We start from the raw sequence: 14908 nt of genomic DNA on the forward strand, positions 1-14908 counted from the left end.
CTGCCCATCCAGCTCTTAATACAAATGCAGAAGCTTCCTGCTAGGAGCATGCACAGAGCTCCTAGACCATGGGTAGGCAAACTAAGGCCCAGGGGCCGGATCTGGCCCAAACGCCTTCTAAATCTGGCCCGCGGACAGTCCAGGAATCAGCGTGCTTTTACATGAGTAGAATGTGTCCTTTTATTTAAAATGCATCTCTGGGTTATTTGCAGGGCATAGGAATTCGTTCATTTGTATTTATTTTTTCAAAATATAGTCCGGCCCCGCACAAGGTCTGAGGGACAGTGGACTGGCCAGTGCTGAAAAAGTTTGCTGACCCCTGTCCTAGATGGATTGGAACCCTGGTGTAAAATACACTTCTAACTTAGTTTTTTTAACAGTGGGGTTCAAGCCATGAGAATGAAGGAAGGTAACATACTTATGCTACTTCTTTCTCTCTGGTATGTGGCGCTATACTCCCCTACATCTCTCCCTCTCTTCATGTTAAGAAAAGGGCACCAGCGTTCATCTGGCAACTTAATTATGTGGAAGGACATACACTAGCATTTCCTGGTATGGCAACGCAATATGCCAGTTCTAGCTGTTATCTTCATTTCAAGTCAAGCGCTCGTATATAAACTGAAAGGTCAAGTCACTCCAGCCCAGACTGAAGAAACAGGAGCTATATAGGGCTCCATCGATATACAGGTTGAAATCATTTTGGAATTCACTTTGTTTCAAAATCCAGAGCGTGATTTTGGACCTTCTAATGTGTGTAAATGTTTTTGGCATTATCTCCTTGAAGCTATTCTACTTCTTCCACAGATAACACATGCTTATTGGGTATTGGGTATTTTTAGGAATGTTCAAGGATTAAGCAGAAAACTCTTAAATAAATTTTATACCTATGATGGAAGCAGGGAACATTTTAATCGGGTACCAGGGCGTTCTTGTACCTCAGTACTAGTACTTTTATTTACCAGCCTTTATTTAAGACAGGGGTGGCCCTCCAGATGTTGTTGGATTGCAGCTTCCATTATACTTGAGAATGTTAGCTGAGGCTATTGGAGTTGAGAAACATCTGGAGGGCCACAGGTTCCCCACTCAAGAGTTTAAGAGTTAATTCAAACCTAGCTTGATCCACTACAGATCCTGAAGCTGAGGCTCCAATACTTTGGCCACCTCAAGAGAAGAGAAGACTCCCTGGAAAAGACCCTGATGTTGGGAAAGATGGAGGGCACAAGGAGAAGGGGACGACAGAGGATGAGATGGTTGGACAGTGTTCTCGAAGCTACCAGCATGAGTTTGACCAAACTGCGGGAGGCAGTAGAAGACAGGAGTGCCTGGCGTGCTCTGGTCCACAGGGTCACGAAGAGTCGGACACGACTAAGCGACTAAACAACAACAACAACAGCTTGATCCACTAGCATGGGGACAAACAAAAGAGGATGCCTTCACCCTGGTGTGGCTTCCCTTTATGACATACACAAGACAACAACAAGAACCCACCAAAAGCATAACTTGTCCTAGCAACCCCCTCCCTCACACACATGCAAACAAAACTCACTGCGGTCAACTGACAGAAACCAATCGGGCCCTGGGCCCCCAAATCTCTCTCACAACCAAAAAACCCCACTAATAAATGAATAGAAATAGAACTTACCCACGTGACACTGACACAAAAGCCTTGATCATACACTGTGTAAAAGAATGAAAGTTTACTACCCCCCTTCTCTCCCCACCTTGGAAAGCCCTGCTCTAGTGTCTCACATCAAAAATAACTGAACTGTAGAAAGGACTCTACGAATTGAAAGCAGAGATGCTGTATGTACTTTTGTAACCCAAAAAAATCTTTAATAGAAGCAATTTAAAAGACAACCCTAATTTGATCCATTTCACCATGATTCAGTCCCATACATCAGAGTTCAGCTCTTCAACATATAAAATTATACTAAAAAAAGAATACAACTGTGGCTTAGTAGGGTGCACAATATTCTTTGTTTGTCAAATGTATATTCCACCTTTCCTCCAAGGAGCTCAGGGTGGTGAAAATGGTCCCCTCCCACCCCACCCTATTTTATCCTCTGTAGGTACATTAGGTTGAGAAAGAAGGACTTTTCCAAGGTCACCAAGTGGACTTCATGAATGAGTGGGGATGAATCAACATGGATTTACCTAGTCTTAGTACAATCAATACTCTCACTTCTGATAACTGCCAGGTAAGAAGGTCTCTGGGTGTTCTGAAACTCCATAATTCCCACACACACCCCACCAAAATCATCATTGGAAGTAAGAACATGAAAACAAGACGCTGCAAGAGATCCCTTCGGATTCTACGCTCAAAATAGCCAGTATGGTGGCTAAATATATCCAAATATCAATATTGTTTTTGAAATGTAAGACACGTGTTAGAAAATATTATTTTCAATCTACTCAGTTTGTTGAATCTGTAAATATGCTAATATCTCAGCAATATGCCTCTCAAAAACATACATGCCCAGCAGATTGGTTTGCTACTCGGGTCAAGGAAAACAATGGCTTGGGATTTTCGTTGTAAAGGTTTCCTATGTTCTTTGGAGCTACTAAATATTGCATCAGGCTGAAAGTCACTTGCAACCGACACCTTTCTCTCTCTCTCTTTTACACACGCACAGAGACAAAAATGAATTCTAACCATTTGGATGACATATGGAGTTCATGACACCAGAAAGCTGTTCAGAAGATCAGGAAGGAGTGAAGAAATAGCACGTGGGGGAGACAGATAAGCCCACAGTTTGAAAAGAAGCTGAGAAATCTCATGATGAATTGGAGTTTCGTGATGAATGCTCTTCTCAGGCTAATGCTACGTGTCATGGCTTTCCACACTGTCATTTTTAAAAAAATACTAATCTTATTTTGAGAGTTTTCAAAACAATATTTTTTTTTCTAGCATGCAATGATCTAACGGAGAAGGCAAGTGGGTCTGGAGTGGCAGAGTACAGATACACACTTGGATTTATTTATTTTTCTCATGCAACATTCCCCCCCCCCCAGGCCAATGTAAATTATTGCAAAGGTACCAGATAAAATCCTTTTTGTTGTGGAAACAAGGGAATAAGGGCAATTGTTCTATTGCTCAGTTTGTTAGTTTGTTTGGGGAGGGGGGGAAACAACCCATGAAATAGCGGGAAAGCAAAACGAATTGCTGAAATGAAGACAGCTCTGTCATTCCCATTGAAATGGGTCTTAAAGTCATAGCAAACTTGCTCATTTGGTTTCAGTGAGGCATCTTCTGCTAGTATACTACAACTGAAATCCCGTGTTCCCATGTGAAACTGCTTGGCCTCAGAAGCCCAAAATTCTCAGGAATTACCAACCTATCCCATCGGCTATTCCACATTTCCTTCATACAGTTGTCTGTGCTTATCTTGGACCAGCATGTCTGCAGTGGCAGATGTCTGTAAGAAGATGCAAGCAAAACAAGCACCCTCTCCTCATCACTGCTCTCTTGGAGCCCTGTCCATGGAGATGGTCCTGGTGGAAACGGGGGGGGGGGGGCAAGTGAAGACCTTGATAATAATCTTTGCCCATGTCCTTTCGATGAATTCACCTTTTGTCAGATCTGGTTTGTTGACTCGTTTTTCAGCTGAGCAATCTGCCAAGCTATACCCTTGTGACCACAATGCTTTATTTAGGTTATTTCAGGATTTCGCCATAACCTGCAGCTTGTTAAGAATGGGCGAGTGTTGCTTACCAGTAAGCTAAGCAGTCATGATCATGCTAACGAAATGTCCACCGAAATGGTGGAGCTGCGTATGGAAATGAGGCCTAACTTTCAATAAAGAGCAGCAAAATTTGATTTGGTTTGCCCCAAACTGGACAATGTGGTCCTGCAGTTTGTTGTGTTTCTAGACAATAAGTATGCTAATTTTCTAAAACTCAAATTTGCCCTCATTCATTCTTGACCATTTGTTTCCTGGCCTATTATGCATGATAGTCTTTATTCCTTTTTGTGTGTGTTGTCTTGATTGCTTGTAGACATGCAAGCAAGTTTGAGATAAGGACTTGTATTGGAGGAATGAATGCTGGTGTGCCACTGATGCCTCTCTAACAGAGGAGAAAGTTGTGCTCCATCCCTAAAGCAGGGGAAAACAATGTGTTCTAAAGGGCAAAGAGACACTTAGTGAATTTCTCATAATGTAATCCACTGTTGCTGTTATTGATCAAATTCATAGCTCAAATAGCTCAGTTGGTTAGAGCGTGGTGCTGACACAACACCAAGGTTGCAGGTTCGATCTCAGTAAGGAACAGTGGCATGTTCCTGCATTGCAGGGGGTTGGACTAGATGATCCTGAGGGTCCCTTCCAACTCTGATCTATGATTCTATCCTTCCTCCAAAATCAGTATTCACGGGGGTTGGGAGCTTATCCCATTTTATCTTCAGAACCTTCATGATGGCACAAAGAACTCATAACCCACCTACTTTCAGCAGCCAGAAGCATCATAGCCAGACACTGGATAGACCGGTCAGGAGTAAGCATGGACCAATGGTACCAAATAGTATGGGAAACAGTTCTACTAGAAAAATTAACCAATAAACTGAAACTGACAAGGGGACAAATAGAAGAAGACACCTTCACCCCGGTATGGCTCCCTTTATCACATACACAGCCCAACAAGACAATGACAAAAATCCACCAACAGCATACAAATCAATATGGCTAACCTGATCCAAAACACCCACCCACCCCATTCACACATGAAAACAAAGACCACCACAGCCAACCACAAATGAATAACCACACCCTAGGCCAACCCCAACCTCTCTCACCACCAAAGGAACACAAGTGAACATCAAAGAACCTGCACAAGTAATGCTAACACCAAACTTTACTTATAGTAAGTAAAATAGAAACATCGCCACCCGACCCCACCCCTACCCATCTCCCCCCCCCTTCCCCCTTTTCTTCCTAATGTCTCAACAAATGAAACTGATTTGTAAAAATGTTACATAGAAAAAAAATACGAGAGAGACACATTGCAAACACTTTTGTAAATCAAGAAAACCTTTAATAATAATAATAATAATAATAATAATAATAATAATAGAACCTACGTGATGAATAATTCCCTGCAGGATTCATGCTCCTGTCCTTTAGCCCACCACATTATGGTAACTCATTTCTAACTGGTCTTTCCTGTAATGCAAGTTCATTTTTCTTCGTATGATATTTCCTTAATACGCACACACTTCTTGTTCCCATACGATTTCCCATATCTTTTGTTCTATGCCACAGTCTTAAAGGACAAAATGCTGAGGTAGGCAATAGATCATCCAATGTAGCACACGTTGCAAGTTTCTCCATACACATTTACAGGAAAAGGCATTTAACAGGGTGCCAATTCACCAGTGGTACAAAATGGTTAAAGCAGTATATATTTTAAGGGCATTTTATCAGTGCTGAAGCAAAGGCTAGGATAAAAAATGGCAAGAAAACAAGAAAGACTGACAAGAAAAACACCATACCTCACTATCTTGGCTAAATATCAAACCCAAGTATTTGTAAGAGTTATAGGGTGATCATAACCATGTCTATTCAGAAGTCAGTCCCATTGAATTCAGGTAACTGGGGTTTAGGGTTGCAGCCTTAGTTTCTTAAAACTTTATGAAATTCACTTGAAAGCGGAATTGCTTTTCCTGAAGATAATCCTAGGGGAGCAAACTGTGCCATGTGAAGGGAATAATCCTGTTGGGTTATATCCAACACTGTTTTGCATGAGTGGAACAGATATCCCCTCATATTAACACTAAGTTGGCGTGCATTTAACACATCTTGACAATACTGCTGCTCCGCTTCTATAGCATTTTGCTAAGTGTGTGCATCTGTGCATTTTTGCTGCAACAGCCTCCACCCTAGGTGTTTACTCTGGAATAAGGGCAAGAAAAGAAAAAGAAAGGAAGGAAGGAAGGAAGGAAGGAAGGAAGGAAGGAAGGAAGGAAGGAAGGAAGAAAGACCCAAAATGGTGCTAAAATAGATTGGAAGCTTTAAGAGATATAACACGCCCAATGCATTTTGTTTCACATTGTCCTTGTGGGCAATGAAAGATGCAAACTCTATTTCTAAAACACTCCCTACAAAAGTATTTGTTAACTCAAATTAAATACAGCATCCATAATCATAAAAACATGGCATATCATTTATATGAGCTTAATTTCATGTGAGACTGATCACCCACTTTTCTAGAATGAATCTATGAATAAGACCCAAGTAGCACACTGTTCATTAATCCACCTGGGAAAATTTTACAATCTCTGCATAACATTTCTACATGAAGGTACATTTCCTGTGATCGTTTTAAAAACTAATCTGTGCCTCATCAGAGTACCCAAGAAACAGTCTAGAAATATGGTTGTTTGTTCCCTGATACCTTGATTAATACTTATGGTTAGAAAGAGAAGTGCCTTACTCCTTTCAATTTAGCTTTTACGATTCCAATTTAGGCAATAACATGTAAGTAAATGCAAGTTAAATATTTGTTTCTCTACATTAAGAAGACCTATGAAAGAATGATGAGAAGTACTTGGCAGGGCTTTAAAACAGTGTGATTTACTGCAAATGTGATCAATACACAGACTGAAAGGAGCTAGCTGGCGTGTGTTTCCATTACCCTGGGTTAGGTTTGCACAAGTTTTCCACAAAAACATCAGCCATATTTATGCAAAACAATAGCATATTCCATATTATTATTCATTATCTAGATAAATAGAAAGAGGCATTTCTAAGTAGGGCACAGCTAATTTGGTGAAACCCTTGTGAAATTATGTAAATTACACACCATCCAACATGCTTCTTGTCTGCACTGGGAAGTCAAACCCTCAGCTTCTAAGGGTGCCATGGTAATGCAAAATGTAGAATTAAGTGTGGTCACCCTATATGAGTCATTGTGACATATATCACTGTTCCTTGTATGACTCCAAAGAACAAAAAACAAGCAGTATAGTTACACAACTGGAGGAATGAAAATGAGGGAAATGAATATCATTATTAAGTGCTGACTATTTTCTCTGAGATCCAAGGGCTATGCTAAAGAGCTTGGCTTTCTTTTGGATGATAGAAAACTGGAGATTTAGGGTTCCTTTGTAGCATTAAGATCCTCCCTCTATTGTGTGGGCAGGTAATCCCTCCCCTACCTGGCCTGGTCTCCTTGGCAACGCTTCCCCCAGGTGGGATTGGACAACTGACTGAGGTAGGCAGAGACCTCCAGGTATCCCACCTGAGGGAAGGCAAAGCCAAGCCTATGCTGTTGGAGCCGCTCCAGATCTAGGGGCTGCACGCGTCCACGCAAAGGGCGCCCCCCGTTTTAAGCGGGGAGCGGTCATTACACACCAAGCTGCCAACACGAATAAAATATTGGGGAGGGGCCAGGGAAACTTCTCCCTGCATAATCAATCACAAGACACAGCACACGCATACCATTTGAATGGCAACATCCATCAACTTTGGGAGGGGCCCTCAAATATTTTATGGGGGGGTGAGGTTGAAGAGACCCCAGCCCCTAGGAGTTGGCTCCTAAGTTTACAGAGACAAATGCACACCCCACTTTCTGCAACCTCCAGAGTGAAAACTCACACTATCTTTCCCAAATTGCAATCTTCCTGCTTCTCCAACACAGTTGCATTGTACAGGTGCCAAACCCTTCTCTTAGCTCTGGGAGGTGTTGCCATCTGAAGGATTCCTGTCCATCAACAGAACATCTCCAGTCTAAGAGGACGTTTAGATTCTTCTGTTTCAAAGTCCTAGCACACATCAGACACCCACCCATTCACCACGATCAAGACTGCCAACTCACAACAATATGGATTTATTTTTTTTAGATATACACTTTTTTTTTTTTTTGCAAAAAGAAAGTAGGCCACCTTCTCCCCTGGCAAGCTGTGTTCTTTTCATGTAAACACATTTATTGCAATTAAAAATGCAACAGAATCTTGTTTGTATCAAGAGAGAAAACGAGGCCAGAGAAACTAGGTCAAGGCGCAGATTGAGTAATCTAAAACGCTGGGCTTGTCCATTTGAAAAACTGTTTTCTGCAACTTATGTTAGCCGACATTTTTTTTCCCAGAAGGAAAGTTGCCACTCCTTTTGGACTGTGACCTCTGTATCTTCCCAGTCACAAACAGAAAAAACTCTCCACCCTACTACAAAACCGTTGGATCTTGCCAATTTTTCTAAGCCAAGGTGATACTAATGGCAGCGTTAAATATGGATATACACAAGGTTCAAGATAAAGCATATTTAGAACCACACTTAAATTTATTTATTCAAAATATTTAGCTATAACGAACATAGGACTTGTCAGCCCCACCATTACTCCTTACACACACTACAGTCACACGCCTCTTTTTCCTTCCTCCCCTGTTGATCATAGCCAGGTTTACCTGGAGCCACTACTGTGACTTGCCAACAAGCTGGACTTTCTAGGGATTCTCAGAATTATGACGTAATGGAAATTCCGAAACCTTGGCAGACTTCTGAGTAAGGAGATTACTCGCCTTTCCTGTGCTCCAGCTGTGCTGTCAGTCTGCAGCAAAGGTTTTAGATAAAATATTCATGATCTCAATAGATTGCAAAGTCCCGACTCCTACCCATTCTTCAAAAGATTGTTTTGCTATATTGCCAAGAGGTGACATTTATGAATCAAGGGTTCCTTAGTAGTCTTTGGAAAAAATGGGGATAAGCAATTAAAAACCAAATGATTGACACCATGAGAGAGAGAGAGAGAGAGAGAGAGAGAGAGAGAGAGAGCGCTATGGGAGAGAATCCTGTTAGTGCTATGGGAGAGAATCCTGCTTTTCCAACAAGAAGAGTATAGCAGTAAGGGCTTTTTGACCTTCAGAATATGTGGCAGATGCCAGCAGTTTCTTTTGCACTTACTCCCTGCACTTTCTCTGGAAGGCTATTTTCTCTAGAAATGGGATTGTGCCACAGTCCATGCATAATCCAAAAGCAGGGAGTAATAACAAGTCATTGTCCTGTTCAGGTCTGATGTCAGAACCCATGGGGCAAGGCAGGTCAAAAGGTTCAGGACCATGGACAGCTCTAAGCAAGCAACTTGCTCCAGCAATGGTTGGGAACAGACCGAACTTTCTTAAAGTCTCTGCCCAGGCAATGTGAGGTTCTTCTGGGGAGTCCTGTCTGTCTGCCGCAGGCTCAGTGTCAATGATCTCCTAATGTCCAGCAGCAGACTTGGAGCCATGCACCTGGTCTAGCTTCTTAGAGACTCTGCAGCCTCTGACTCTGAGCCTTGATTGCTAATGGACTCTGGGGTCAGGGCCAATATAGAACAACTCTATTTATTCCAATTTGAAAGCATGGTTCTGTTGTTTTCTTACGAGACAATCTTTTAAATACCTTTCAACCCAAATTCATTGACAATATGAAAGATCTGGTCCACAGACCATGAGTTGCCCTTCACTGATCTCTACGGTTTTTGGTGGGGGGGGGAGTTCCTCACCAGATTCCTCCCACTGATAGAATTAGTCATGGCTCATCTTAGGGCTAACTCCAGGTTTGAGGAGGTATTTGGTAAAAGGTGCTGACTGATCGGCCCCCTCCTACCATGGTGGTCCTCCCTGGTGGACTCATCTGGTGACAGCAGCAACGGTAGACAACGACGACACTCCAATTAAGTGACCATTTACAATGACTTGGAACAATGCCAATTGGGTGACAGAGGGTGATGGTGATGGTCCCTGGGAAACAATGGGGTTGTCCAAAGATGTGTGTACTATCACCAGGCCTTCTTCATACCAGACTCATTGCTGGGAATTTATAGGACTCGGGGTATAAAGCCCGCACGCAAATTTGCATGTGCAAATTTAGACCTCTGAGCAAAACTAATATGGCGGGTGGCTGTTTTTCACCAGCACTGGGTTTTATAGCCTTCCCTGCCACACTGTAAACATAGTTTTAAAAGGGGTGGTTATGAGCTGAGAGGACCACTGCAAAATACCTGATAGCATATGGAGTTCATATGCATCAGCAGAGGCCTGAACTTTTGTGAGAGCTGGACCATAAAGAAAGATGATCGCCAAAGAATTGATGCTTTTGAATTATGGTCCTGGAGGAAACTCTTGAGGGGCCCATGGACTGCAAGAAGATCAAACCTATCCCTTCTGAAGGAAATCAGCCCTGAGTGCTCACTGGAAGGACAGATCCTGAAGCTGAGACTCCAATACTTTAGCCACCTCATGAGAAGAGAAGACTCCCTGGAAAAGAACCTGATGTTGGGAAAGATGGCGGGCACAAGGAGAAGGGGACGACAGAGGACGAGATGGTTGGATAGTGTTCTCGAAGCTACCAGCATGAGTTTGACCAAACTGCGGGAGGCAGTGGAAGACAGGAGTGCCTGGACTGCTCTGGTCCATGGGGTCACGAAGAGTTGGACACAACTAAACAACAACAACACCTTGGAAGCAACCACACTGTGATTTTCAGTCTGCAAAAATATGAAAACTAAGTTTATTATAGGAAATGCATGCTTGATAGTAAAGAGATCCTAGCTGCATCTAACGAAGCTGTAGGTGCAGAGAAAAGCCAGATGATTCTTCTCTCATGGTGGGATGAAGAAGAAGGGAGGAGCAGGAAATGAGGTCAGCAACCCTAAGAAGTCTCAATCTAACATCTGAAGGAAGATCAGCCCAGGCAAAGGGCAGTGAAACAGTTTAGGAAGCTTAGAGGTTCCCCTCTCTATTCTTCTTTCCTCTCAGAGCAATACAAGCCAAGTTGCACTCCAACACTTCCAACAAGACCCAAGACTTGGGCTCCCTGGCCCACCCGCTAATAAATGCCCCTGCTTCTGATCATGAATGAACTATCATATTTAGAGTCCACTGTGTCATCCTCTGAAAACCTTCCATGCCTTGCCCTCTGTTGCATGAAGCCAGATTTCCCAAATTGCCTGACAGTGTTTTTACAAAAGGTCTAATGTCAACTCAAACATCCACAACTCTTTCTGTTTTTAAATGGAACATTTTGCCCAGCAGCCATCTGACTCCTCACTGACACAGGACTAGTAGCTTGGAGGAAGAAAAATAGATGAGATGCTTTCTTAACACACACAAAAGCAACGCTCCACTAATTTCACTCATCTTATAGTCCCCTTTGATTTGTGTGGATGGCAGAAATGGCTGTAAAAGGCAACTTGTGCAGCAATCTGTGAAGGGCACTGAGGGAAAGCAATTATCTTAAATGACACAATCCTTTTCTTGAAGAATTCCCCCCCCCATTCTTTTCCATTTGCCTTTTCTATTTCTTCTATGCGTCTCTTGGAAGTAGTTTTTCCTTGTGCTTGTTTTATAGCACCCCCACCTGTGCCTGAAGAGAAACAGCACATCCAAGCCTTTAAAATTCATTCTGAAAGCTGCATTCCAAAAATATTTGTCTTTTCCCACAGCTCTGCTACTTTGTAAGCCAATGCTTTTTAAAAAGAAAACCATAGAAGCATTTTTTTTAAAACATAGAAGCGATACATCATATTCAGTTGGACTTACTCCCAGTAAACTATGCACAGGTTTCCAACCTAAACCTTCATAACATGAGAGAACAGACAATTTTCCAAGACCTTAGGCACTACAACCGACTAACACAAGAGTAAAAAAAAAATTCAAATTGTTTGCGGCGGCAGGGGGTGGGGATAGAAATGGGTATAATATATGCGTCAGAAGACAAGAGAGTGGGTACAGTCAATTGACTCGGTAAATCACACAGCTGCACCCTATATTTCTTGATTAGAATTTGTGACCCCTTTTCACTTTTAAACTAATTTTTTCTTCATTTGCTTCCCCACCCCCCGTAGCCTGCTTGTCATAATTCAGTATATATTTTTTGAAAACAATCCATAAATAACACTCAGGCAGACATTTCCAAAGGTCCAATGATAACGGCAAATGCACACAATTATCAGAGATATAAAGGAAGATGTCCCTGTGGACTCATCACATATGGGGAGGAAAATACATGTCAGGACCCTTTTGAGTAAAAACCATACATGAGTGAACAATAAATAAAAGCAGGGATCCGGGTAAAATGTACCCTTCCCAAATGAATGCAGGTCTGCCCGGCTGCCTCCTGTTTTGTATTTTGCTGGGGGGTGTTTAAAAGGTGAATAATTCAGCATGCACCCTTTCTCCACTCATCATGAACCAAGCATACACAGTGCAATGGGAAACTCTGGGTGACATTTTGATTGCAGGTGTTGGAATCTTGCTGTCAGATGCGATTACTTAGGGCTCTATTGGACCCTGACGCCCACAGAACAAGAATCCTATTTTTATGCCATTCAGATGCAGCAATGCACTCAGTCAACAAAGAACCAGGTTGTTTTCTTTCTTAGTGGGGAGAGGATTTTCTCTCCTGTTTAGCCATAATATTTATTTGAGGATTAAAGTGACTCTGCCACCACAAATCTATTTTTTTGGCCAAGAGCGTATAGCCTGTCCTTGTAAGCAAAACAATTCTTGGAGCGGTGAAGCAGTTGACTTTTCTACACAATTTTGGCACGGTGAAATGATCTCCTAGGTGCTGCAACCTATGAGATTGCAGCTCATTACATTCCAGAAAAGCTTCAAATGGTTTGTTGTGTCGGCACATTGGGAGCTTGGTCTTTTGTGACCCGAAAACAAAAAAGATTCACTGGAAACGTGATTCCAAGGCAAGTTCACCATGAGGATAAATGACTCAACCACACCTTGAGCTTGCTCCCAAATATCCAGAAAGCTTATGGTTAGAGGTGAGATCACACAAAAACCTTCCATAAGGCAAGCCCAACCCACCTATTTCAGGATGATGTGGAAAGTAAACCATGGAGATACCATGCTGGAAGCAAAGGTTTTTATCTGGTATTTACAAGTGGGGCCGGCAAAAAAGTGTTGTGGGTTGGCTTGCTTCTGTGTAGGGTTCTAGCCAGACAGCCTTGCCAGCTTCCAAGATTCTTAATTCCCTTTGCCCCACTCTCTGGTTTTGTATTTTCCCATCTCCAGAAGTTAGCATTCTATGGCCACTGAGAATGCCCAGTTGCATCAGGCTGCTTTGGGTCTCCTGCCCTGTGTTTTTTGTACTTCTGAAAACCATGGACTGCCCACAAGGCTGTTGATGCCTCCTGCTTGTGCACAGATAGTGCTGCTTTGGCTACACAAAGAATGGACTTCCCTGTTAGATTGCATATGTAGAATTATTATTATTAAAATATTTTTATTAGGAATTTCAACATAACATTTTATCACGAGACATATCATCCATAATTCCCCCCTATTTTTCCCTCCCCCTCCCCAAAATATAACCCCCCTCTCCTCCCCACCCCTCAGACGTCCCTCAGTGCCCCTCTCTAGTTTGTCAGCATTTGTCTCTGCATGTTACAAAATTGTACAGATCCTTAATTTATCTATCTAGATGTTATCAATAAAAAGTTTGTGAATGTTTATTCAAAACCTGCCAAGGAGTCCAGTTCATTCTGTTGTTTCTTTAAGTACTTTGTAAAGGGTTCCCATTCATCTTGAAAGTCAGTTATCCTTGTCATGTAGTTTATGTGTCAGTTTTGCCAATTCTGCGTAGTCTATCAGTTTCTCTTGCCACAGTTCTTTGGTCAGGATTTCCTCATTCTTCCATCCTTGTGCTATTAAGACTCTTGCCGCCGTTGTCGCATACATAAAGATATTTTTCATTTTCCTTGGCAGGTTTCTTCCTACAATCCCAGTTTGCATATTTAGAATTACAGTGGTACCTCAGGTTACATACGCTTCAGGTTACATACGCTTCAGGTTACAGACTCCGCTAACCCAGAAATAGTGCTTCAGGTTAAGAACTTTGCTTCAGAATGAGAACAGAAATCATGCTCCGGAGGCGCGGCAGTAGCAGGAGGCCCCATTAGCTAAAGTGGTGCTTCAGGTTAAGAACAGTTTCAGGTTAAGAACTGACCTCCGGAACGAATTAAGTACTTAACCCGAGGTACCACTGTAAAAGCATTTGTTTGCCACCTCATGAAGTTGGCTTTTAGCTCAAAAGTGTTTACCTTCATGCCCAATAGGCATTATGTGTGGAGTTAACAGAGAGACTGTTGTGCTGGAACTGAACACTAACTTTCCCCCTACTTCCCATCACCTTGCTTAGCTCCACCTAGTGGTAAATCTGGTGTTTATACAGCTACCACTGATGGTGCCAGCTAAAAGTATGGAGGTTGTCCAAATAGAGGTACAGTGGTACCTCTGATTAAGAACTTAATTCGTTCCTGAGGTCCGTTCTTAACTTGAAACTGTTCTTAACCTGACGTACCACTTTAGCTAATGGGGCCTTCTGCTGCTGCTGCCGCGCCGCCGTCGCGCGATTTCTGTTCTCATCCTGAGGTAAAGTTCTTAACCCGAGGTACTACTTCCAGGTTAGCGGAGTCTGTAACCTGAAGCGTTTGTAACCCCAAGCATTTGTAACCCAAGGTACCACTGTAACAGCAGTGGTCAAGCCCAATGAACTTTTACGCTTGCCTCAGAATTCAACTTGTCACCACCATCATGCAACCAATGGAAGGCCCATTCAAGTCTTGCAAATTCAACTTCAGAAATACAGGGGATCCTTCCCAAAGCCGCTCCCAGGTTCTTCAATGATGGAGATGCCAGGAGAAAAAGAGGGCAAGAAATGAGGGGCTAATTCCATTTGATTCACATTTTAATGAATATCAATCTAATCTGCACCTTCCAAAACAACACACACACACACATCCAAAATATAGCCAACCAGTGAAATTCACAGTTCCTTGAATTTTGCGACATGGTTCTCCAACCAAACAATGTGCAAAAAAAGTGGATTTCAGGTGCACGTGTACATTATGACACATATATTAATGAAAATAACATACAAACTGCATTCTATCAGGAAAACATGCTGACAGAACTGTGTGATAA

The 14908-nt window shown here is 42.4% G+C and overlaps 1 protein-coding gene across 1 annotated transcript in view; it reads right to left on the reverse strand.

Annotated features, from left to right (window-relative positions):
- Window positions 1–14908, reverse strand: part of APOH (apolipoprotein H) — a 351268-nt gene that overhangs the window by 323311 nt on the left and 13049 nt on the right. The window lies entirely within an intron of this gene.

This window comes from Podarcis filfolensis (assembly GCF_964270895.1).
Source record: "Podarcis filfolensis genome assembly, chromosome: 2".
NCBI lineage: Eukaryota > Metazoa > Chordata > Lepidosauria > Squamata > Lacertidae > Podarcis > Podarcis filfolensis.